This window comes from Ursus americanus, chromosome X (assembly GCF_024610735.1).
Source record: "Ursus americanus isolate L20-20 chromosome X, mUrsAme1.1.p, whole genome shotgun sequence".
In the NCBI taxonomy this organism is placed as follows: Eukaryota; Metazoa; Chordata; class Mammalia; order Carnivora; family Ursidae; genus Ursus; species Ursus americanus.
In genome coordinates this window covers 110,677,903-110,705,325 of record NC_142164.1, presented here as the reverse complement: position 1 = coordinate 110,705,325, position 27,423 = coordinate 110,677,903, and the positions used below count along the sequence as shown (strand labels likewise).

At 41.7% G+C, this 27,423-nt stretch overlaps 1 long non-coding RNA gene across 1 annotated transcript; it reads left to right on the top strand.

Moving 5' to 3' along the window:
- The first annotated feature begins 78 nt into the window (after positions 1-78).
- LOC148107003 (uncharacterized) lies at positions 79-27,252 on the top strand. The gene is made up of 3 exons (XR_015723324.1): positions 79-690; positions 2,399-2,604; positions 27,098-27,252. It is a non-coding gene; the product is annotated as an uncharacterized LOC148107003 (long non-coding RNA).
- Positions 27,253-27,423: the final 171 nt, after the last annotated feature.

Genomic DNA, 27,423 nt, shown 5'->3' with positions numbered 1-27,423 from the left:
CCGGAAGTCAGGCCACGTGACCCGGAAGCGGCTTCTGACAAGGCCGGCGCGCCTGCGCGCTCCTGCGTGTGCCTTTGGAGCTTGGACAGGCGGCTTCCCCGGCTCTCCGGTGGTGGGAGGACAGGGTTCTGCGGTGCCCTTTGTCGACCCCGCTGTGCAGGGCAGGGAAGGTCAGGATCGCGAAGAGCCAAGTTCGAGCTCCGATAACTCTCCGTGCCCATAGAGGGTGGGGCGGGGAGGCGTGACTGCCCTTGATGATGGTGAGGGGAGAGAGGGAGCGCTGCACCTCTGGGGAAAACAAGTCAGCTCTGTCGTGGAGCTAGTGTAGGCGTTCAGAGCGCCTTTTGCAATTATTCTGCCCCCAGACTGCCTGGAATCCAGCCCGTCCTTCCTATCGCACTGCTACAGCCCTAGATACCTTTTGTCCCAAGCTGTGCAAGTGTCTCTTCCCTGGGCTTGCCTCGCCTATTCTCAGTGCTGCGGACCTGATGAATTACTGTCCGTTCTCTGCTGAGAAGCCCAGACAGCATCTCGTCTTTGAGATTCCACTTCCTTCACATGGAGTCGTGTCCCCCGCCCCCCGACCCCAAAGCCGCCTGGGTTCCAGTTAGCCTTGCCGAAGACTTGCTCTGCTTGGCATGCCCTTCCTCTCAATGTTTTATCTTCTATGAAGCTTCACCCTCAAACCCTGTAAGAACGAATCCCTCTTTCACCCACATGTTCATTACCTCTGTTTAGCACATTTTGATTTTTATTCATTTTTGCATCCCCACGTGTCCATTTGCCTCTATTTAGCACGTCTTGAATTTTATTCATTTTTTGTCTCAACCTAGTTCACTTCTTGGTATGTAACACATCTAATAAGCGGGAGTCGACTGATGAGGACTATAAAATGATACGTTCGTTAAGAACCATAGTGCTGAGCATTGTGCCTGGCACATAATGGATGTACATATGTTTTTGAATGAAAAGAATGGATGAATCATCTAGTCCGACTCATCTTTTACAGATGAGGAAAGGGGAGCCCCACGGGATTAAGTGACCTTGCTTGAACAGCCACGGGTTTCTCATGTTGAATAATATTCATTACCCCAGTCACCTAGGTTCTTACAAAGGAAGCTGGAAAATTGCTTTTATCGAGCTATGCCCTTTTTGCGGAGGTTCCCAAACATAGGCGCCAGAATTTTTACATGGCCCAAAGTGAAAAAGAAATGCTACGTTTTTCACGAAGCTAAATTTAATCAATTTAAAGGAATCCTTTATTAGTGATTGTTCTTTTTTTGTGATAAAAGGTCTATAAAACTATGATAGTATATAACAGGGATTTGAGAGCATTTTTAATGCCCTTATTTGGTGTATAAAAATGTATAATACCTCCCCTTTTAAGCACTACTATACTGCTAGGAAAGTGTCCCACAAATATGTAGGATAATGTATACTGGAAGACCAAGCAGTTGACACAAAGCACAGAGCTGGCTTTCTGTGGTCTTGAGGCCCCCTGCCCGAATTTCTGTTTCCTAACCAGTTGTGTCCCAAAGTCACATGTTAATGTCCCATTTTCCCCGTACTACACAAAACAAATGCCATTAACCAGTTCAAAGGTAGATCGAACACTATGCAATGAAAACTTGCCCTCTGAATCCAAGTGCTGTTTTTCCCTTTTTTTGTACGAAGCACATATATCCTCAACGTTCCTAAGCTAACCACCTCCAAGTTTAAAAGTCATTGGTTATGCTCCTAATGTTGGTCTGTGCTTCTGAAAATGAAGACAGGAGACTTGCTGATGACATATTGGCAGTCTCCGGTGCTCCTAGCCAAGAAAAGGTGGGGGTGGAGGGTAGAGAGGGAAAGGAATTATGGGAAAAATAATTAGCAGCTGAAAGCAGCTATTACATAATCTTGGCTGCTTATTAATTTAGAAGAAGGAATGGCTTATTAAATTCTAATAGCAGCACAACTGCAAACAACCTAGCAATTAACAATGCAGGGCCCATTATTTTGTTAATATGTTCCCTTTTTTTGGCAAGTGTATAAGAACAGAATTTATAGAAGCAGATGGTCTTTTTCAGTAGATTATAGATGGTTTTTCCCCCAGTCTTAGTATTAAGTGCTAATTGTGCATTCACTGTGAAAGACAAAAGAAGCACTGTTACTGTCTTTGTTAGTAATTAACTGCTTGACTTTGATTCCCACATTTTCCAAATTGTGGGCTTTCTTATATACATATTTCTTCTCACCTAGTATCTTCTTCATTTGTCATGTTAATAGGGTATCTTTTTTCATCCTTTGCTTTTGTTATCTGAGTGGTCCTGACTTCTTGGTTGTTAATGATGATACAAAAATAATTTCTTAGGAAAACTTAAAAATCAGACTTTATACTTTTTTTTTTTTGGTACAGGAGACATTTATTACAAAATCATTTCTCGTGGAACAAGAACATGTACTTTCATGGTGCAAGGCTGCCTGATGTTTCCCAGGTTTCAATGGCCCAGGCAGATAATGGAAACTCAGCAAGGTCAGAAGAAAGAAGAACAGATCTATCCTTAAGTAGGAAAAATAACCGTGTTCCAAGTATACAGAACGGGAACAAATGAAGTATTTCTGGTAAACTGCCTTTATTTATTTTTTATTGAGACATAATTGATAAATAACATTATATTAGCTTAAGGTGTACAACATAATTTGATGTTTATATGTATTTGTGAAATGATCACCACAATAAGTCTAGTTAACATCACTTGTTTGTTTAAAAAAAAAAAAAAAGGTGCCTAGCTTTCATTTATGCTAAATGTAAGAGGTGAGGGTGAAATAGGGATTTTGCAGCTAGTGATAAAATTTTGAGACTTTTAATGTAATCTTTTAAAAGTTTTCAAAAATACCTTTAGTTTTAGTTTCCTCTTAAATGTGTGATGGTCATATGCTCTTATCTACTCTCCCTTGCAAAATGCCATTAAACGAAAAAGAAAAAAGGAGGAATGTTTAAAGTATATACCTACGTGGGCAATAAGAGAGGGGACATTAGCATGAGGATGTAACCAAGGATGTCTGAGTGCACTGTTGGCTCATTGTGAAACACTGATGATTTAGGTAAAAATTGTAATATATTTATATTGAGAATGTGGAGGAGCAGAAGTGAGGCGATGTTGAAATAATGCTAAATCCTCATGTACTAGCAGTAAGAAAATAGATAACATCAAACATAAACCAAAAAATAGAATTATTAGTGTATTGTTTAGATACCAGGAAGTAAATTCCAGAAGCAGTGATGACTTTCTTTCCAGGGACAGAATCTTGAGGTAGGATGTATTAAAGGTTATTATTACATTTTATTTTAGTGCAGGTTTTACTTAGATCATTTTTTAAAGTATTGTAATGAAGTAGATAAAAACTCTTCTGTTAGTGTCAACACTATATTATGGACTCGTACAGCATTTTGTTAGCTCCTTTAGCCTGTCATTATGTTACTTAGAAATTATTAAATAAAAATGCCCTTGTAATGGAATTCAGCACTGAATCAATGTAGAAGATCACAGTAAGTGTGAAAAAAGTGCTTAGAGTTTGTGAATTTGCATCTCCAAAGATAAACTTGTTCCAAGGAGAAAACTGGCCTAAAATAATGAGGATTTGTGAATCAGTCATTTCAAATAGATAGAGCTGTCACTGCCAGAGTCCTCAACAATAAGCTAAAGACAAATGTGGGACATCCGCTTTTCCCTGAAGCCTGTTTCCAGAGCTTTGAATAAAATGCAGGAAAATGACTCTTCTTTTAATATTAGGGCAGAGTAGTAACTCTTAACCTAAGCAATTGTATGTCCCGCCCCCTCCCCCAGAGGACACTTGGCAGTGTCTGGAGACATTGTGGTTGTCATATTGGCGCCCAGGTATGGGGCAGGTGGGGCTGCTGCTGCTGCAGTGCACAGGACAGTCCCCTACAGAGAATGATCCAGCCTCAAATGTCAACAGCGCTGAGGCCGAGAGGCTCCAAGTTAGTCACTGAAAAGGTTAGCATGCAGTAACCGAGCTCTTTTATAGGTATTTTAAGCAATGGAACACACACTATCTTAAGGGTTTTTTTTTTTTTCCTCTTTTTTAGAGGGGTTGGAGGCATTCTTAATATCTGATAGCTAAAGTTTTTTTTTTTTTTAAAGATTTTATTTATTTATTCGACAGAGAGAAAGACAGCCAGCAAGAGAGGGAACACAAGCAGGGGGAGTGGGAGAGGAAGAAGCAGGCTCCCAGAGGAGGAGCCCGATGCAGGGCTCCATCCCAGGACCCTGGGATCATGCCCTGGGCTGAAGGCAGACACTTAACGACTGAGCCACCCAGGCGCCCCAGATAGCTAAAATTCTTAACTGCTGAAAAGACTGGCCACCTACATAACGCAGTCAGTATTCTTTAATAGTAACTAGAATAAACTGTTGAAAAGGATTTTTTTTCTAAGTAACCCCAGAATATTAGTGGAAATTATTTAGAACCTGAATCCATGAGGTGACTATTCCATCCATTCATTCATTTAACATAAATGTTTATTATGCTGGTTTATTATGTTTCTTATGGTTTACTGTGCTGGCCACTCTGGAAGATAATGGGGATACAGAAATGAGTAACATGTTGGCTCTGTCCTAAAGCTCTAAAACCATTTCTCCTGACACAGAATTTCATGTCGTTTGGAGACCAATTCTGGGTGGTCAGAGCAGTCACCAATCAAACATAAGAACACATTTTCTTGTGGGAAGCCCCTAAAGATGCTTCACAGAACCTTAGATTTCCATGACTGACACCTTTAGAAACTATTTGCCCTAATTACCTCCCAGGGCTCTCAGTGATCTTTTCATTCTGTGGGTTTTCCACAGCATTCTGAATTCACAGCAACATAAGAAAGTTGATGTGTTTTCAAGAAAATGATTTCAAATAATATTCTTTTGACCTGGTCCTTGGAATGAAATGTTTCAGCAGTAATCTAATTCAACTAGACTAGTGGTTCTAGGTTATTCTCTATAGGACTTCTGAAAACGCATTGATTTTTGGGCCCCATCCCCAAGTTTCTGATTCACTGGGTCTGAGGTGAGGCCTGAGAATTGCATTTCTAACAAGTTTTCAGGTGCTGCTAATGCCACTGGTTCAGGGACCACACTTCAAGAACCACTGCTCTATGCCGAAAACCCCCCACAAAACCCCAGACCCCCCCAAAAAACACTGTGATACCTAACTGGCAAGTTCTCAAGTCAGCAATTGTGATATAATTTCCCAGACTGATGATCTTAAGGAAACTTGAGATCTGAATATTTTTTATTGCTGACCTAACTAAGTATGATAACATTAGGAGAATAATATTCCCAGTTATATAAATCTGAAGCTAAATCTATATGTGTAAACCAGAGTTGCATATGATCACTGTATGTCCTGTACAAACTAATGTACTCTGTTAGTCTAAGTTAGAAAGTAGAGCACTTAGGGAAACTCGAAGGCTGCACCATAAAAATCAGATGCTTACTTGATGAATATCACTGCTCTAAAAATATTTTCCAACTACTCATGCCAAGTAGGAATCACCTCTGAAATATTTTGTCAACAATTACAGACGTGAGGTAGGAAGGAGAGAGTTGAGAGGGAAGAGCTAGACAGAATCAGTATGTCTGGATATGGCAGAAACCCACTATGCAGTGATCAAAATCTGCCCCTTCTCTTCCTTGGCACACAGCTGGCTATACCCCGTTCTTTAGCCATCCCTGCAGTTAGGTATCCTATGGGGCTGAGATTGGGCTGATGAAATGTGGTGTTATCAGATAGGGCCCAGAAAAACCTTCCACACAAAAGCCTCTTCTCCCTCCCTCCCTCCTTAACCCTACTTTTGTCCCCTGGATATTGATACCCAGGTGACTTTGGAAATTAGTCTTTTAAGATGGTTGAGTCTCTGTCAGCCTGGGTTCCTAAATGACTGCATGGAGCAGACACGCAGAGACCACCACCACAACCATCATACTTGCCACCAATTGTACTTTAAATGAATCAGAAATCACCCTGTATCAAGCGAGTGGTTTTTCTGAGTTCATCTGGTACAGTTGCTAGCATTACTGGCCATTCTTGTAAGCTGTTATACACTTAGTTCCAAAGAGAAAGAACCATAGTGGTGGGGAGAGCAGGTAGATAGTTCTTTTTCTTGATTCTAAACCTTTTTTTTTTTTTTTAAAGATTTTATTTATTTATTCAACAGAGATAGAGACAGCCAGCGAGAGAGAGAACACAAGCAGGGGGAGTGGGAGAGGAAGAAGCAGGCTCACAGCGGAAGAGCCTGATGTGGGGCTCGATCCCGGATCTCCGGGATCACGCCCTGAGCCGAAGGCAGGCGCCCAACCGCTGTGCCACCCAGGCGCCCCGATTCTAAACCTTTTTGTGCTCCTTCATGTGTCTCCTTTCCATTGAAATCTAAAGAAAATTCTCATGTAGTTTAAGCCCAGAATTTAAAACTCATTTATCAAAGGGGCAAAAAGACTGATTTGAGGGTTTTGTTTGTTTTTTATTCTCTAGCAAAGCCTAGTGTTTGTACCAGGCGATAGATAAGGGAAAATTTAAAAAAAAAAAAAATCATAGGGCTGAAAGAGCCAAGGAATTGGGGGTAAGGGGTGCACATTCCAGTAAACTGTCCCTAATTGTCCAAAGTGGATAATATTATCATCAGTCTCTTAGAATCAAGAAACCAAAGTTTATAGTTTGTGACTGGATTGTATCTTTGTCTTCTAATACTATAGAAAATAGTTGAAACATTTATCCAAAAACACTTTTTAGAATACATGAACATTTTAATTGAATGAGTCAAAAATTTTTTAGAAATACTGTATGTATTTAAAATATAACAAATATATGAAATAATAGCATTTTAAGGTCATTTCATTCAAAAACTTCATTTTACAGATAAGGAAATTAAGGCCCAGAGAAGTTAAACAAATTGTTCAAGATCATACTGCCTGGTTAGTGGCAGATGAAGAAGTAAGACCCCCATGTTCTGTCTCCAGGCGATGTTTTCTCCACTATAGCACACTACTGCCTGTAAACTACTGGCCCTTATCTTTACGCAAAAGCAGACAAACAAATAAACTGAAAAACTACACACACACAGCCCCTCAAAATGTAAACTCTTCAGTGCCTCCTCCGTGATTGCTCTGCTTTCTTTTAAAGTTTTTGTGTCTCCAGTAGCCAGCTGAAGCCATTGGAATCTCCAAGATTGGGACAGTATCTTAGGAATCTTTGTCTCACATAACCTAATGCCATGTCTTGCATAAAGTAGATGCTCAAAAATTGTTAATTAAATTGAATTGGATGACTATACTTCAAATTAAAAACAAAGAAAAAATTGAATTGGAATGCCAAAACAAGGTTTAAGAAGCCCATCTTATTACTTCTTGAATGTTGCCAGTTTTCTGTGCCCCGTCTTCCTGCCATAGCACGCAAAGTATCCTTCTTTCCATCCCCAGTAATACTGCACTAGGTCAGACCAAGAAACCGGACCTTCTATCTCAGCCCCTTCCACCATTACATGCCATTGTTCTATGATGTCATTACAGTTTCTTCTGCATGCACATGGCCACCTGAGTATTTTTTCTAAAACATATATCTGATAGAGATTAGACCCTCTGCTTAAAATGCTCCAATTTCTTCATTAAATTTATATGCCTAAGTCTAGGCCAGGCACTCAGTACAGGGGGTAAAATAGAGGACAAGTTAGATGGAACCTCCCACCAGGTCCATAGGGTGTAAAGGTCGGGAGAGTACAGTTTACAATTGGCAATCCCAATATAGTGGAGTAAATATTTCAAAGGGGAGAGGCCAGGGTGCTGTGGGAGCATATAAGCGAGGGCCTAACCCAGAGTTTTGGTACTAGTGACATGTGGTGGAGTCAGGGAAGATTGTTTGGAGGACATAGCCTTTGGCCAAGATTTTTTAAAAAGTGAGGAATGAACCAAGAGAAGACAGGGGAAGAGTGTTCCACAAAGGGAGGCTAGCATGGGCAAAGAGGAAGAGATGTGTGCATGAGTATCTTAGGGACCTGAACGGAAGGTCAGCGTGGCTGGAGAGTACCTTGGTAAGGGTGAGTCTGCAGAGCATAGGAGAACCGGATCATGCAGGGCTTTTCAAACAAGATGAACAAGATTTGGTCTTTCTACAAGGATATTGGGGGATATTGAAAGATTTTGAGCAAGGGCAGTGCCATTATAGGATTTGAATTTTAGAGTTTCAGAAGGATCTCTCTGGATGAAGGTGCTTAATTGCAGGATATATTGTAGTCAGAGTTTAGTTGCAGATAGAATGAACCATTCTAACCAATACTGACAGAAGCAGTCTAAAAATGATTGGACAAGCAAAATCTAGGCTGAGTTTCCAGAAAAACCTTCCAGAATAACACTGCAGAACTTGACTGCCAGGGAACTGTTGTGTGTGCCATGATCAGTGAGCTGGAATGTTAGGCTATCTCTGTAACTGCTGGCTTCAGGACCATACCCCCTCTGCTGTGTTCAAGAAATCAGGAAGCTGTTGCCAGCAAAATGGATGCTTGGGTACCGCCTTTTTTTCAGTTATGTGACTAGGGACCAGACCCTGGACTGCCTCTACAACTGCCACCAAAAGCCAAATGCTTCCATAACCAAGCTTGGCAGCTGAAATAGCAGAGGCAAGGCCCCCTCCCCATGATACATCACTGCCTTCTTCCAAATGTTAATGTGAGTACACTTGATACAATCTACGTCGCAACCAGAAACCTAGCTAAAGAATGTCTTTTTTTCACTCTCTGGAACGAGCACTGCTGGGAGGTTGGAATGGATATTGAGCAAGCAGGTCCACAATGTCCACGGCAGTGGTTAAGACTGGTGGCTAAGAGACCCGTTGGGAAGCTGTTGGATAATTCACATAAGAGGTGAAGGTAGCCTGGCCAAGGAATAAAGAGAAGTGGAGATAGATTGGAGAGGGCTTAGGAGGTAGGACTGTCTGGTATAGGTTGCTTTGATGTGGGGGTAGAGAGAGTGGGCATAAAGTCAAGGATGACAATGGGGGATGATTTTCTGAGAGAGGGAACCCAGGAAAAAAGGCTGGTAGAAGGCACTCATTTTTTAACCTACAAAATCAGATATGTGGTCCTGAATTCTGCCAACAGCCTGAATGAGCTTGGAAGCGGACCCCAAGCTCCAGATGAGAATACATCCCTGGCCAACACCTTGACTTTAGCCTTGTGAGACCTAAGTAGAGGACCCAGCAAACTTGTGCCTGGACTCCTGACCCATAGAAGTTGAGAGATGATAGGTGGATATTGTTTTAAACTGCTAAGTTTTTGTTAATTTGTTATGCATTAATCACTTATACAATTACACAACTCAAGAATACTAACTTTTAGGGGGCAGGCAAGGGAAAGCCTCAAAAGAAGACTGAGAAGGAGTGATCAAAAGCATGGGAGGAGATCCAGAAGTGTGTAGAGTCGTGAAGCTAAAAGAAGAGATCCTGATAAAAAGGAGAAAGTTGTCAAATATGCCAAATATTGCTGAGAATTCAAGTAGGAACAGAAAGAGCTCACTGGATTCCAAAAGGCCATTTGACGGGCGCCTGGGTGGCTCAGTGAGTTAAGTGTCTGACTCTGGATTTCGGCTCTAGTCATGATCTCAGGGTTGTGAGATCAAGCCCCATGTCGGGCTCCCCTGGGCTTGGAGCCCACTTAAGATTCTCTCTCTCCCTCACCCTCTGCCCTCCCCACCTCCCTCTCTTTAAAAAAAAAGTCATTTGAGTGAAGTGATGTATACACAAAAAAGCCATTTGAGTGAAGTGATGTGTAGAAATAGTTATTGCAGCATATGGAGGAAAAAGTAGAAAGGGAGAAGTGGAGACAGCTTTTTTTGGAGGTTTATGTTTAAAGAGGAGGAGAAAAAAGAGGTAGCTGGGACAGGGTGGGGCATCAAGTTCCAGGTGCTGTTGTTGCTTTAGGAGGGAGACCCGCTGGTGGGTAGAAATCAGTAGAGAGGGAGAGGATGAAGATACGAGCAGTGAATGGTAGAGGAGGAAGAAAGAATGTAGATAAGCACATAGTTTGGTGGTAGGGAAGGATCTCCTTCCTCTCTGACATAGAGTGGGAGGTAAGATTATCTGCTGGGTGTAAAGAGGGAGGTGGAGATGGGTTGAGAAGTGGGAAGCAGGTTTCCACTAGAGACCTTTGAGAACTGGAGAGAAGCTTCTGGAGCAATAGGAAAGGATAACTGAGGGCACTGAATGTGCAGTGGAGACAAGATCTGTGACTGGGCCATTCTGTAATTAGTTGCATTGCTGGAGGGTTGAGATTTGCCAGGTGATTGAGATAGAAGGACAAGAGACTGAAGTGGTGAGGTATTTAAGCCAGACAAGGAAAGCCTTGACAATGAAGTGGGGAGTTTCAGGCCGAGAGGGAGGGAGGGGGGGAAGGACAGGGCTCGGGAATGCTGATAGAGCAGAAAGAGAGAAAGTAATGGGGTTGAGGAAGAGGAAGACCCTACAGCTATCAAGGCCACTTTATAATTAGAGCAACCGAGTGAGACAGCCGAAAATATTGGAAGTTGTGTTCTGGGAGAAACACATGAATGCATTATTTCAGAGTAGGAGGAGGTGGGGAGGCTGGTGGAGTATGCAACACATAAGGGCAGAGTGGGTAGCTGAGCAGAAAGGAGGTGAGGCTGTCTGGAGCAGGGAAGACCAAGATGCGGACTCGCTCAGGTGTTGAGTAGTGGGTCACCTGTGTGGACGTTAAAGTCATTCGGGATGGTAGCAGGACCTGATGGAAAAGGTGAGAGTGATCCAGTTGCAAAGACTCCGAAGAAAGACAGGGAGTGGTATATAATGGCAATTGGAGAAGTAGGGTGTCATTTTGAAAATCCAGCTTTATGGAGGTGTAATCTGCATGCCACCCAGTTCACCCATTTATAGAATACAATTCAGCGGCTTTTAGTTTATTGACAGAGCTGTGCAATCATCACCACAATCAATTTCAGAACATTTTCATCACTCCAAAAAGAAGTCCCATACCTCTTAGCCATTACCCCCTAATTTCTCCAGCACCACCTCCCCACGCCCACCCCCCCTCCCCCAGCCTCTGGCAGCCACTGATGTTCTTTCTATGGATTTGCCTCTTCTGGCCGTTTCATTTAAATGGAAGCGTACAATGTATGGCCTTTTGTGTCTGGCTTTCTTCACTTAGCATAATGTTTCCAGGGTTCATTCATGTTGTAGCCTGTACTGGCATTTCATTTCAAAGCATGATTTTAATGGGTGGAAAGAACCTCAAAAGAGCTTAGGGCAGGATGTAAGGCAAACACTTCCTTTGGACACCAAGTCAGTTCTGGTCATTAACAGCGTTGAGTTTGTTATAAGTACCTCTTTCTCTTGGGAGTATCTAAAATAAGTCAATATTAAATGCTAATACTTGCTTCTTCCCTCCCCACCCCCAGCAGTAAATATAACTGAAAACCTTGCTTAATTACAAAGATTGAGTTAGTCATTGTTGCTTCATGTTAACTACTTGCTTAAGAAACACATTCATCTTGTAGAGGAGATAATGAGCAAAATTGGCAATGCCCTAATAAGCTCTAAATTAAGCATACCTAATGTTGAACAAAATATAAGAATCAGCAAAAAATTTTTTTCTACTTATTGATCATTAGTGTTAATGAGAGCAGCAGCAAGTGGCTTTGTTCCTGTTCACTTAGAAAGTATAAAAACAAGGTAAGCAAACCATTAGGAAGGTTAATGTGAGCATTCAGTTTTCATCCTGATAATGGAATACTTTATCCTTCCTAGCCTATTGACCTTGGAAGCCCTGATGGCTTCATGTCTTTTGGTCTTTGGCTAATTTTCAACCACGTTAGTAATGGAAACTGTGCAAATGGGATCAGGGCCTACTAACAGCAATAAAACCGAATGAATACATCTACCTCCAGGAAATGTCAATTACATGTAAGCGTAAGGGACTGTTGTCTGTGTGAGGGCACGAGAGCCCCTTATTAATAAGAGTGGTGGAAGTAATCCAAGAGACTAAGTGTGCTGTTGAGAGGAGCTAAGGCTTTTGGAGGAGCTCAGATTGTAAGAGACACATTAAAAACCCGGGAGGAAGGAGATAGCAATCAAAGGCTCAAACCACACGTACAGCACAGACCTCTAACACTAATGCAAGAAAGATGAACGCAAGAGTACTGAGACTTGCTGAAGGGTATTTGAATTTGAAGGTTCACTGCCGCAGTAGAATCTCTTGTTTGCCCAGGACCCCTCACTCCTAAAAACAGTACCCCCATTCTCCAGGGAAACTTCTCACTCCTTCCCCTCATCACTCCCACTCCAAGGATGCAAACTAAAAGAATGCAAGTCTTCAGGTTTAGACAAAACGTAACTGAAAAGATGAAAACAATTTTCAGAAGAGGTCCTAAAAATGTCATCTGCAGTCTGTGGGAAATAGAAGCACTTCCTGAAGACAGGAGATGGGCAAATGTCTTGGTTTTCAAAAAGGGGAGAAGGTAGGTGATGACATGTGAACAGGGATGTCGGTATTAATTCTGCATTAAGAATATTATACGGGTGATGTGTGAATTCGCAGAGAGGGAAGAGAAGATCCTTAAAGAAACCAGCATGAATTTACTAAGAAAAGACAGCCTGACAGTCAGGCTTTGGTTTCTTTTGTGATATGTTTATTAGACCAGTAGATCAAAGGAATTCTGTGGACATAGAGTTTCTGTATTTCTGCAAGGCATTTTTCAAAGACTTTCATGGCATCCTTGTGGAAGAGATGGAGAAAGTGGATGGACGATAAGATAATTTAGCAGCATGACCACTCTACCCTCAGAATCCTGGTTAATGGATCTGTCTTTGTCAAATCTGGCAGATTCTGTTGCAGGTTTCTATTGAGCAGGGATGTTTTCCTAGCATGGTCCTTTTTAAGTAACCTGAATATGGACTGAGTGGACCTGGTCATCAATACATGGAGAGTAAGAAGCTGGGAGGGAGTGTGAATAAATCAGATGACAAAGCAGGTTGCAAACTGGCATTGGCCCAGGGATGATGTATCAGCCAGTATCTTTTGGAATAAGGCAGGATAAATTCATAAATAAATGCATAAGTGGCCATCTCTATTAAAATGAAATTTGAATACGACAAGTTTGAGTTTTTTATCCTTGGAACCAAAGTTAAGGATATAGGGAGAACTTGTGAAATAGCAGCATGTGGAAAAAAAAAATTGGGGATTTCAGTGGCCTGAAGCCGGTAAGAGCCAAGAGCATGATGAGGCTACAAAATAAAAGGAAAAAAAAATACCCAAAGGAATCTTGGGCTGTTTAAATAGAAATATAGTATCTGACTGTTCTATGCTTTTGATAATCAGTCTTACCATCCTTTGATTTATTATGTTCAATTCTGGGAAACATATTTCATGAGGGACGTAGACCAACTTCAACTCCTTCATAGGAGTCATACCATCTAGTGCCATAAATCATGAAATAGGGGCAAAAGCTGAAATGAGTAAGGATGGTTAGCTCAGGGAATAAAGTATTTAGGGGGCAAAAGGATGGCTCTCTTACAGCATTGAAAGAGATGGAATATAAGGCAGAATTATGTTTAGTTCTAAGAGGAAGCTCCCTAGGGCTCCTTTCAATTTGGGGTTCCTGAAGAGACCACTTCAGGTCTGCCATTGTTTTGGGATTTGTGTGTGTGTGTGTGTGTGTGTGTTTTGGTGTTCTCGCTACCCTAAACAGAAATGAAATGTTTCATGAGTTATATACCAGAAGTCTAGAATAGTCAGGCACAAATGAAACAGAAGGCCAGTGTCTAGAATTTCCTTTGGTTCTCCCTCATAATGCCAAATGCACAAGCACTCAACCAAGGGGCTCTTTTCTTGAAGCTTCTCTGTGTTGCTCATAAAGATGCTTTCTTATTTTATACCTCATTTATATTCATGATTTAACCTTGAATTGAGGTGATTTCTTTCCCCTAGAAATCTTTCCTTTCAACTGCTTTCTTTTTGCTTGTGGGTATCTCTTAATTTGGGCGAAGAATCCTGCATTTTCACAACTACCGAAGAAACTGTATTTCCTTACTGCAATTTCCATCATTGCAAATTCTCATTCAGCAAAAATACTTTTCTAATTCTCATCTTATGCTTTCTCCAACAGGGCTTTGTTTTGGAAGGTACTCGGTGTTTGCCACAAAAGCCTGAAAGCTTTTCAGGGCACCGAATACAAAACAGCATGCTCTTTAAGTCAGGCAGAGTCAGGCTTTAGATCTTGGCTTTTCTCTATACCTTAGTCAGCTTGCTTCGTCTTTCACAACCTCACTTTTCTCATCTGTTAAATGAGGTTAATAATATATGTTCCGAGGAGCGCCTGGCTGGCTCAGTTAGTAGAGCGTGTGACTCCTGATCCCAGGGTTATACATTCGAGCCCCACCTTGGGCATAGAGATTACTTAAAACAAATCTTCAAAAAATATGTTTCAGAAAGTTATTTTGAAGATGCAATGAAATAAAAGATGCCAAGGACCTATCATAATGCTTTGTATATAGTAGGTATAAAGTGGCATGTGAATATTATTAATTCTTCCAACAATTCTCAGCTCTCCTTAAAGTATCAGGTCAAATTAGTTTCTTTTTTTCTTTTTTTTTTTTTTAAGATTTTATTTATTTATTTGACAGAGAGAGAGACAGCCAGCGAGAGAGGGAACACAAGCAGGGGGAGTGGGAGAGGAAGAAGCAGGCTCATAGTGGAGGAGCCCGATGTGGGGCTCGATCCCATAACGCCGGGATCACGCCCTGAGCCGAAGGCAGACGCTTAACCGCTGTGCCACCCAGGCGCCCCAGGTCAAATTAGTTTCTTAATACTATATTTCTTTCTCTTTTTTTAAGATTTTATTTCTTTATTTGACACAGAGCACAAGCAGGGGGAGCGGCAGGCAAAGGGAGATGGAGAAGCAGGCTCCCCGCTGAGCAGGGAGCCTGAGGCGGGGGTCGACCCTAGGACTCCGGGATCATGACCTGAGCTGAAGGCAGACATAACCAACTAAGCCACCCAGGCGCCCCTTAACCTATAATATTTCTATTTAAAATATTTAGTGCCAGTTGTCCATTTCTTTCTCTAATCATTTAGCTACTGCTAAAATGTCCTAATGCCGTAATTTTGTACAGGTTTATTGAAACAGTAATTGGTAACCAAGTCCAAGGCATGTGTTTTTCATTAGCCTAGACTTTTTCTACTGCCGGCTCTGTGTCTAGGTCTGAAGCTATAGTTTTCCCGGAATGTCTTGCCCAAAGAATAGCAAATGCAGGCGTCTTGCCCTAACCAAGCCCAGGGCACTGATTGTTTCCTTCCTGTACTTTGCAGAAATTGGCCTCCTCTGTTTGATTTGAAGTCATGAGTCTGGATCACAGTGAGTGGTACACTCTGCTTAATGAATCATTAGCAGAATAGAGAAAAGAACAGACTCAATTATATGCTGGGTTGGTTAACCAGCCTTTCCCTGATCACTGCCCTGCTCCAACCTATACTGAAACAGGGAGGCTTTTGTATAGCAATGACTCCCTTACCAGTGGTTCTGTCTGTTGAACCTAGGACCTATATTCTACATTCTTGATTGATTTTAATCTGACTTGGCAGCTTTCTTAAGTACTGCAGCCATCTGCAAGCAGGAATAATGAGGGCTTTGTACAAACAGCATAGCTGCTGGGCTCCCTGCCTTGTTTCCTCCTTTCTGTCTTCTTGACCGCATGCTCCGTCACCTGCAGGTGTCAAACTCTGCGTGCTGGCCTTTCACGGCCAAGCTCGTGGGGTTTGCTTGGGAGGTGATAAGCCCAAGAAATTGGGGGAAAGAGAGCGGGGAACAGATAAATGATAAACAGAGGATCAGACGATGATAAGTGCTTTGCATCTGGGGCTCCAGCCTCAGAATATTAAAGTTCTTTGAACGACCTATGCTCTCTTCCACCTCAGTAACTCAACACCTGTGGAACCCTTCCTTAGCATTCAGAAAACCTCAGCCCTTTTCACTTCTTCAGTGAGACCTTGATGTTCCCTAGATCATGGTCCCTCCTATGACCTGTTGTTGTCTGGGCACTCCCACTAGTCCAGAGGCTCCTTACCAGCAGGGACCACGTTTTTCCATTTTCCGGGTCTCAGAGACTTGACACGGAGCCTGGCATATAAAGATAACTCAATAACACTCAGTTGATTGACCAAATGGGTCAGGGGAGAGTTGAAGGCCACCCTGGATTTATTACATAAATAATACAGAGCCCCCAGGATATCCCAGGGGAGCTAGTCTATCCAAAAATAAACACATAACTCTGTCAGGTAGTGAGAAGTGCCAAGAGGTGAGGGGAAGGGAGTGACAGCACAATAAACAGATAAACAAAGAAGTCAGGAGGTGATAAACAGCAGGAGAGAAATGCCAGAGACGGGAAGAGGGGGTTGCTATTTCTGATAGAGTGGTTGGGGAAGACCTGCCTGGGAAAGTGATATTTGAGCACAGATCTGAAGAAAGTGAGGGAATGAACCAATAGAATCTGGGGGATAAGCTTTCCAGACAGGGAGACCAGAGAATGCCAAATCTTAGAGCTTGGTCAGAGGAAGCATGGCATATTTGATGTAAGGAATTGGCAGGAAGCTGGCATGGCTGGAGTAGTGAGTGGAGAGTGGTGAGAGGTGAGATCTAAAAGAAGGAGGAGAAGGAGAAGAAGAAATACAAACAAAAAGGCAGTGTCGATTGGCCATAAGTACTGGGATTTGAGCCCAGGTAAATATGATAAACCATCAACAAAAACTTAAAAATGAGACCCTGGATTCCTAGAGTTGGAAAGTAGGAGAGAAGCTAGAGGAATGGAAGGGTGTGGGGAAGAAGGGGGTTCCTAATTCTGAAAAGTGAGACAATACCAAAAATAACAGTCTAGTATACTTGATGTTACTCCCAGGTAATTGATTACAATATTCAAAGAATGATTTACAAGCATCCACACAGGAAATTGGTGAGCTGTAGGAGCTAGGATGGTGGGGTCACTAAGTACATCACATTAGTCATTAGATTTCCTTTTACTTGTACCTTTACTAATGATGTTAGGCTGGTTGGTCAAAGTCATGTGGTGCAAATAGTGTACAGAGAGTTCTGCAAGGTATTTGGCAAGGTCTCAGTATCCTTGTGGTCAAGATGGACAGACATGCCTTATTAGGCGGCTGTGTTCTTTTTTAAATTTCTCTTTAAAATTGTGGTAAAATACGCATAACATGAAATTTACCATTTTGATCATTTTAAAGTATGCAGTTCAGTGGTATTAAGTACATGCTCAGTGTTGTGCAACCATCACCACTATCTAGTTGTAGAATTTTTCATCAGCTCAAAAGGAAACCCCATACCCATTAAGCAATCACTCCCCGTTCTCCCCTCCCCCGGTCCCTGGCAGTCACTAATCAGCTTTCTGTATCTATGGATTTGCTTATTCTGGATATTTCATATAAATGGAATCATACAATATGTGGCCCTTTTTGTCCGTTTTTTTTTCCACTTAGCATGATGTTTTCAAAGTTCATTCATGTTGTAGCCTGTGTCAGTACATCATTTCTTCTTGTAGCTAAATAATATTCCATTATATGGATAGACCACATTTGTCCGTTCATCAGTTGATGGAAATTTGGGCTGTTCCCTCTTTTTGGCTACTGTGAATAGTCCCGCTATGAACTCTGTGAACAAGCTTTTGTTTGAGCACCTATTTGTAATTGTTTTGGGTCTATACCTAGGGTAGAATTGCTGGCCTATGTGGTAACTTTATGTTTAACCTTTTGAGGAACTGCCAAGCTGTTTTCTACAGCAGCTGTGCCATTTTAAAATCCCATCAGCAATATCCGAGGATTCTAATTTCTCCGCATGCTCACTAACACTTGTTGTTTTCTGGTTTTTGGTTTTCGTTTTAAATAGCCATCCTAGTAGGTGTGAAATGGTATCTCATCGTGGTTTTGATTTCCATCTCCCTAATGAATAATGATGAAGATCTTTCATATACTAATTGGCCATTTTTCCATCTTTGGAGAAAGGTCTGTTTAAGTCCTTTGTACATTTTAAAAAATTATTTGTTTTGATGATTTATTTTATATTAGCATAGCATTTCATTTAATTCAGCTGAACAAATATCCATTGAGTAATGTTGTATGTCCACCAGTTTGGGGTGATAAATATAAAATGAAGGAATGAAAAACAGTAGAGGTATGACTTCTAGAAAGGGATGCCCAGGTACAATAATAGTATAGATACTGTCAATCCTATACAGTTATGATTGTGGATGTGTTGGTGTTTGACATATATAAGTTATTTGGTGTAGAAAATAATGCAAAGGCTGGATTACCAATAAGTTATATGAATAGTGAAGGTTAATCAAGGATAATTGGATGAAATAAAAATGATGGTGATGAAATAAAAATAATGGTGATGATTTCGATTAATGAAATAACGTTGATGATGTGAAGTCTGTTTTCTTTCAGATGTATAGAATATGTTTCCTCTATGCCATTATTATGTTATCATAAAAATGCCTTTTTGTCCGAGCTGGCATCAGTCTGTGTGCCAAGACTTTTCTCCTTCTCTTCTGCATCTTCATGCTCCTAGATCACAGGCCTAAGCCACTGACCTGATTACCTGTCACTTGGCCCTCGTCCACATAGTGATGCTTCTCACAGTAATGGATTTTTCTTTTGTCTCCAGTCATGTTTCTGTCACTAAATTTTCAAAATTATAAAAAGTAAGGCATTTTTCTATATGAAGAGGGCAATTAGGGACCTCTGTATCTGCACCACCTGCCTCCTGAACGTGTTCCAGGCTATTGCCATCAGCCCTCCTGGTTGGCAAGATTTAAACATAAATTCATAAATTACATGACCCATATTTTCTCCTTTTTATGGTTCTGTAGTTTGTCTTGTGGTAGTAACACGATCTTCTGCACCATGATTTCTTTCAGTGTTTCCCAGACCAATCTACTGACTGTCAGTAAACACTGCTCACTTTCCCCTAAGAGCTCCATCATCAGAGAACTCTTTTTCCCTTTGACGTTATCTAGGAACATTTCCTTTGTAGGAGTTACGTGTCTCTCATGCGCATACATGGTTATTCTTTCGTTCAGGCTTCAGACCTTGCAGACCTTCCTCCCGGGGCTCATTAAATACAAGCTTCCTCTCAGGGGCAGAAATTAACTGGGCCATAAGTAGGGTTTCCACAGTAAGTCAGAGGTTAGAGAAGATGCTGTGCTAGTAGAAGAGTCCGAAAAGTAAAACAGAGCCAATCATGTAGCTCTGTGGAGCTCTCAGTGCACTCATACCCAAGATAGTATCCCAGGAGGTGATCAGGAGCTGCCTGGCTGCTTCCCCAGGCCTTGCAGGGCCTGCTTGACTTGGCCTGGGTGATGACCAAACAGCAGGAGGTATTAGCCTCTGCACACACTCCTCCCCTAGTTAGGTGGCTTTCCAGCGCAACCTGACTCTGACTCTTCGACCTCCTTCCACTTTTAAGAACCCTTTTGATTATATCAGGCTCAACCAATAATTCAGGATAACCTCCTTATTTTAAAGTCAGCTGATTAGCAACCTTAATTCCCCTTTGCATATTCCCGGGTTCTGAGGATTAGGCCATGGATATCTTCTGGGACCCTTTATTCTGCCTTCGACATCTTCCTTGTCATCTTTAGGGCTTGGAAGGATCTTCAGGGCTGAGAAGGAACCAGGGGATGAAGTCAGGGGCAGCTTTATCATCCTACATTTCCTTTCATTGAAGATATGCTGCTCTAGGGCTTCTGCAGCCTTTGGGCATAAGCCTTGTGATCACCTTATCACTGGTCATTCCAGCTCAGCCTGGTGACTTGCCAACAACCCCAGGGAACATGTATCTCGCCCCTGGGTGAGCCCTTTTGTGTTTCCAAAAGATTATAGCATTAGGTCAGGTGGTAGTTGCCCTACTTGAGTACCAGCCCTTAAATCCCAAGGCAGCATCAAATTCTATACATACTACGTAATGCAGTGGTAAAGCAGGTTTCTTGAGGAAACTTGGAGGAGGACCAATGAAATATATGACAGACAATGTCACGCATGCATTGTATGTGGCCTCCTCCCAACGCTTCTCTGTCCTGTAGAGAAGTGTTTGGGGGCAGAGTACAGTTGGAATCACCAGGGTTGGCTCCAGGAGAAGGACTGTGTTCCTCTGTACTCATGGAGAACTTGAGAGGGGCAGGAGGCACCCGATCGGGAGTGCATCATCAGGAATTAGGAAGACCTGGGTTCATGGTCAGTGGAATGGCCCTGCCGAGGTGAGGATCATCCTAATCTTGGAATTTGCACAAAGCAACCACCGTTGTCAGCTGAACACCTTGAAGCCCTTCCTGTGAGACAGCCAGCCTGTCGCAGGGCTCCCTGGGGGAGGCACAGGCCCTTCCAGTAGACCATCAATCTCTCTTGAGATGGTACATTGATCAGATTTTTCAGACAATACCCAAGTGGATTGGATAGCAAATTCAGAATCAGGATTTTGGAAGATTGCAGCAAGCCAGAAAGATGAGTAAAACCTAATCAGATGTTAATTTGTGATTTTTTCCCTTCTTTTCCTTTTCTTCTTTTTTTCCCCCCAAAGGTGTCTAAATACTCCAACATCATAAGTTCAGAGGGGGTCAGATGGGTCACCTGTGGAAAAAACTCAGAGATCTTCTAGGCTAGTTAACACATCAATATAGATAGATAGATAGATAGGATAGATAGATAGATAGATAGATCCAAGATTAATTTTAAGGACCCAGTTTTTCCTTCAAAGAGTAACAAAAGCTGGAAAGCATAAATACCTGCTTAAGAAAAATAAGCATGAAAATAGTTACTAGTGCTCTTAACAAGAACCCAGAGGCTGCCCAAGTAGCCCACCAAGGAAAGCGTTAAAAGCACCTAAATATATTTCCTACATCCCACAACAGATCAATGTTAAAATTTCAACAATGTGTCTCCTTCTGAGTTGGCAAACTCAAAACCCACCGGTTACCAAACATTTTGCTTGAGGTACTGATATCTCTCCTCCACTCTTTAGGAGCAGCTTTCACTAAGAATGTTCCCCTCCAGGTGCCATACCTAATGCAATGAATGAGTGGCGTGTGTACATGAGGGTAGGGGTGGGAGTAGAAAAAGTACAATTGAGACACCAAATCAGAAACGGTATTATTCTAGAGTCAACTTACCCACCATAAATTTTTTAAAACCTCAAAATCCGTCAAAATGCTTATATAACATTTTTCATCTTCAATATCAGGAGAGCACCAAAGAACAAGCCAATTACTTTCTAAAAAATTTATGAAAAAGTAAATCATAGAATTCCATTCAGTTTTAAACTACGTGTAATATTTATGAGTCCACAAATTGCAAATGAAAAAAATAAGAAACAGGTAATAAAAGTGATTTGTTTCCAACTGGGAAACATGCATTAGAAAATTCGAATCTGCTCTTGCAGTCTTATTCACCAGATTTTCTCCTGGGGGCATGGACAGTTAGCATTAACACAGATTTTCAGATGAAGAATGCCTCCTAAGGTTTGCATTTTCACAACTGACTAATTTTGACAGTTTTAGCTGATATCAAAGGACCTAACTCTTAGCCAGACCCAGAACAAAATGCATAAAGTGACCTAGGAATATCTATGTCCCTCGTCCAGTTCCAGTCACCGCTGTTTATAACATTCCTGTGACTCTAACTTAAGTCTTTTGGCTTGCACCGTTTCTCCAACATGTGAACAGCAGTAGGAGAAAGGGAGCTGATAAATAAAACATCCAAGAATATTGTAGTTTCCAAGTGTTGACAGAAAACTCATCTGAATGCTACAGCAGGCATGATTTTCAAGTAATATTTGGTGTTTGAAAACATGAACAAGTATTCTGTGTTTCGTGGTAGTATGTGAACTTAAGTGAACTGATTACTTAAAACTTTTCAGAAGCATAAATTCATATATCAAAAATATGTGTCTACCCCTAGCAAAGAGAACAACAGGAATCGTTCCAAAATCCAGGGTAAAATTTAAGGGCTATGTCTGGATAAGATGACATCTTCATGAGTAACAGAAAAATTCAGGTCAGTATGGGGCAACTGGATGATTCTAAAACAACAAAGCTGATTCTTTTTTTTTTTTTTTTAACACTGTTTTAAAATTGAAATACTATTTTTTAAGATTTTATTTCTTTATTTGAGAGAGAGATCTCATGAGAAAGAGAGAAGGAGAGTAGGAGCTGGGGCAGAGGCAGAGGCAGAGAAGCAGACTCCTCACTGAGCAGGGAGCCTCACGCAGGGCTTGATCCCAGGACCCTGAGATCATGACCTGAGCCGAAGGCAGACGCTTAACCAACTGAGCCACCCAGGCGCCCCAGCAAACCTGATTCTCAGACAGTGGTAGGAAACACCAAAATTGCCATCTCTATTAATCTCAGTACTATCCATTTCAAACACTTTTTTTTTCCTTAAAGTTACTTGCAGATTAGAATGTTGGTATTTGATAAGTTATAGAAATAAGCACAGATGAGGGCAATAATCCCCCAAAACATATGTTTTTGGAATGCTGACAACAAATAATCAACTCTTTTAGATAAAAATCTGCTTCAGGGGCGCCTGGGTGGTGCAGTTGCTAAGTGTCTGCCTTCGGCTCAGGGTGTGATCCCAGCATTCTGGGATCGAGCCCCACATCAGGCTTCTCTGCTGGGAGGCCTGCTTCTTCCTCTCCCACTCCCCCTGCTTGTGTTCCCTCTCTCGAAGGGCTGTCTCTCTCTCTCTGTCAAATAAATAAAATCTTAAAAAAAAAAAAAAAACCTTTAAAAAAAAATCTGCTTCAAAGGAGATGTGAATGCATTTTGAATTTTTCCAAAAAAACTGATTTCTAGCCACAATCTAAAACCCAATAGTAAAGATGAAAAAGTCCCACAGAAAAATGTTGAAAAGAGCGTTATATCTTCCTGCTTCCCCAAGATAATGTCGTATTAATTTAGCACAGGAAAACGGGTGAATATATACATTTTTTTACATTTTACCCTTTTACAGTCTATCCTTAAGCCTGCAGTGGTAATTACCATGATGATCTGGAACACTGACACCATTTTCAATTAATACATGAACATCTCCATAATATTATTATCAAGAATAAAAATGTTAGACTATAAGCCAAGCCAAGCCCCCTGGCCTCCCCATCCTCATACAGAATGTTCTGGGTGGGATTGAGGACTAAAACAGAACTTGTTTATGTATTTTAGAAAGTCTGACTATACGGAGGTGGTCAAATATGCAGTCACTAGCAAATTCAGCTTCTCTCTGGGGGCTCCACTGATTTCTAGTGTCTCTTTTCTACCCACCCACTCCCTTCCCCCTCAAACTTCTCTAAGTGTTTCCAAATTCCTATCTCTTTGGTTTGCATGCACTTTTGTTCAGTGAGCCTAGACAGATGTTGCTTCCATATCTGGCCTGCCCTCTCACTCAGTCATACAATTAGGATCAGCACTTTTTCCTGCTTTGTTTTTATTTTTTTCCTGAGAAGCAGTTTGCTCCTTTACACTTTCAGCCTCTATAAGGAAACACCCACTTTGCACCCCAGTTTGTCATGACTACTCAGACCAAATCTTGACCTGAAAAGAAAAATGAAATTGTGTGTTTTATTGAAGATCAGAGGCCAGTGGGTTAAGAGAAAAAACCTGGAAGTTCAAGGCCTCATATGTGAATATTATGGCTTAGACATTTTAAGAAATCATCTAGATTTTCTTGAAAAGTAAATATGAGGGGTACCTGGCTGGATCAGTTGGAACACGCGACTCTTGATCTCCTCAGGGTTGTGAGTTCGAGCCCCACGTTGGGTGGAGCGATTACTTAAAAATAAAATCTTTAAAAATAAATAAATAAATATGAAACCAGAAGAACCTTAACTATGTGGTTAAGGTGATACCCTCCTATATAGACTTAAAACTTCTAATCTTGTTTTAAGGAAATGCTTTAAAATTCCTTACAATATGAATAATAGAAATCCAACCTGCAGTAAAAAGGTCCAAATTGTAGAGAAAAGAAAAAAGATTGCAATTCTATTGAAAAAGGAGCCCTACTTTCTGTGAAGAAAAGTGCAAGGTGGCCAGCCCTGACTCAGCACAGATGGGACAATAATAGCTTCAATCGAATTCTTCTTCTGCAGGATTATCCATTTCATTAGGGATTTAGATTCAGAGAGAGAGAGCTGTGCATTTTTGCTCATTCTTATTCTCACAATAGTAATATCCTTTCCTTGAGCTAGTCAATTTTATCTAAAGTTCTCTATAGCTAAGACTGCTAGAAGCTATAATACCCAGCAGAATCTTTTGTATGTTGCAAAGTAATGGCCAAGGAATACTATTCTTTATGTTGCAATCCCAATGATCTCCCCCTTTCTACCTCATTTTTATTTAAATTATAGGAGGACAGGAAAAAAATGTTGAGTTTCTCTTTTATCCCTAGTCTCTGACCCATGTCAAATTGCTTTTATCTCAATGAAGACTGTTTCCACAACACATATTTTTAACATAAAATTTTACATAATGAAGCATGAATGACTATTCATGATAAAACTTCAAAAAAACAAACAAACAAACCCAAAACCCCCACAACCCATTAATGTTGTTGCACTAATTACTTGAGTATCCACTGTGTAAAACCATAGAATTATTTCTAATATTTGCTTGAATAGATCATTTTCCTTGTGAAGGACCCACTAATAGAGTCAAACAGAGTCAGCAGGGTATGGGCATACAGGGAAAAATGAATCTCTGCCTGTCTTTATTATGATAATGGTATACTTTTCTCTCAAGAAATTAAAGCTCATTGCATCCATCCCATAACCCTCTTGTGATGGTGTTAGGAAATGTTTTCCTCCTTTAATATCAAGATGATAGTGTTTGTGAAAGCTCTTTGTAAGCTAGAAAGTAGTTTTCATATATGAATTAGTATCATTGTTGGCTTATGCTTATTTACATCTGAGGTTAAAACGAGACACCTAGAGGTGGTTCTAGTTTGGTTTCCCCAAATCAAACCCTGAGACTAAGATTTGGGTGCAAAGAGTAAACTGGGGAGGTGATCCCAGGAAGCATAAGCAATGGAGTGGGGACCATTAGGCAAGGGAGGATGTCACCAAAAGGGGTGAGTTAGGAGTCGTTCTAACCATGTGCAAATGAAGCTCAGGGGAACCAAGCAGCCTCCGAACCCTAGGTATTTAGCCACAGGCTTCTGTCCCTCATTGGTTAAGGGCTGTGCCAGGGGACGATAAATCCCTGGCGCTTCCCAGACAGCTGTGCAGGGGCTGAGCCAGCTCCAGAGGTGCTAGAGAAAGCCGTCAGGCAGAGATGCAGAGAGACACGGGTCGCTGCCTGAGGTGAGGAGCTGTCAGCGTGTACAAGACTGTCTTCCCCAGTAGCTGTAGGTGAACCCAGGGTGCGCCGAGGGCATATGGAGCAGGCCATTCGTGGTGTGTGCTGAGAAGTCAGCTGTCATATGCAGGCTCAGAAACAAAGCCAAGAGCAGGCTTCTGGGATCTGATTTGTTTTGTTGGTTCCAGACCTAGCCTAAACTCTTTGCATGAGTGAAGCATCCTAGGTGAAATTACTCCGGGTTTCCTTTAATACTGTGTATTGGTGCCATTATTAGCTATTTTTAGATGTTGAGATTGAAGTGCTGTCCAGCCTCTGCTACGTTTCATGAAATTTATTGATATGGTTTGGGAGGCAAGCACATTCTAGTACAATTTGTTCTAACCCTGGGTTTTCATGAGACTCATCCAAGGAGCTTTGCAGGAAAATGCTGAGGCCTGGGCCCCACCCTTTTAAAATAAGGCTGTCTAGGAGTGGCGCCCAAGTCGTGTGTGTGTGTGTGTGTGTGTGTGTGTGTGTGTGTGTGTGGTTTAACTCTCCAGATGATTTTTATTATAGCCAAAATTGAAATCACTGGGTAATGAAGAAAACAGCTTTGGAAAGCTTTGAAGTCAGATGGCCTTAGGTGTAGGTTTCTACCTCTTCACTAAGCAGGTGCATAACTTTCCGTGAGTAACCCACCTTCTCTGGGTTCGTTTCCTCATTTATAAAACAGGGAGACTAGATCTGCCTCACAGACTTCTTTGAGAACTAAATGGATGCAAAAAAGAAAAAAAAGAAGTCTACTTTCATGCCAGTACGTGGTTGGTGCTTAATAAATGTCAGTTCTCACCTTCCCAGTACCCTCTGACTTGGCTCTGAGAAGTGCTACTGTGTCTCCATACGTTGGAAAATGAAAATTAAGTTCTCATATGTAGGTGGAGAGGGTGGAAAGCTGTGAGAACAAATGGAGGAGGGCAGACTAAGATTATTACACTGTCAGAAGCGAACAAACAACTGGCTGAAAATGGAAACAAAACCACTAATGGGGCTAAAATACAGTGATGCAAAGGCTTCGTTTGGAACAGATTAAGGATGGCCTGAGAGCCCCTCCCTGCTGGGGATAAGTGGATACTGTGGGGTCAGGCCTCATGGAGCTTCTGTACGGAGTTTAAGTCTCAAGTGCAGGGAAGATATTTACTAGGGAGCCTTTATAACACCCTTGGTTAGGCGAAGTACCCTCCTCTGGGTTTCTTAGGTTACCTTTAAATTAGCATTTGATATTACATTCACAGAAACTATTTATGAATTGATTAGAAGCCTGTGCGTTTCTTTTGGGCAGCGCTGTTCACTCATCAGCATTACCTGGTTCAGAATCAAAGTGCAGCCATTATCAAACTAAACTAAGTCCAAACAGAGACTGGGGTCAATGTCACAGACTTTGCGATTGCCTCCCCCAGCAAGTGGCAGCCTTAATCCCTTCCCCTTTTGTTTCAGGAATGCCGAGTTTGTCCAATTAGAGAAGAGTCCAATGTCAGGAGAGACAAAATCTGCACCATTTTGCTTCCATAAATAATGCCTGTCTTAAAATGGTTACGGTATGACATAGGCAGGCAGAGCAAAGAGTCACAAATAAATGGAGCCTGGGGCCCTTACTACTGAACAGCTTATCAGTTATGTGAGCCAATTCTGTCTGAGTTAGGTTTTCTGTACCTTGCAGGTCAGAGTTTCCAAGTGGATATGGTTATTACCGAGAAAGGCAGACTCACGGACAGAGCTCCCCGCTCGGCCACGTAAGAATGGGCCTTGGACCTGGAACACTTCCTTACCAAGGTATGAAGAGCCCACACAGCCTGTGCTGGGTTGACTGCCTCATGTGGGAGTATCTTTCCCTGTTTCATGCTTAATGAATGTTCCTTCACTCTGCTTAAACCTGTATGTCAATGGCCCACAGGCACACACCTAGCTTTCAGTATTTCAGACACCATGGGGAGTGGTCAGAGTTCTGCTGTGACACGAGAAGGGTGTGTATAGGCCAATTGCCCT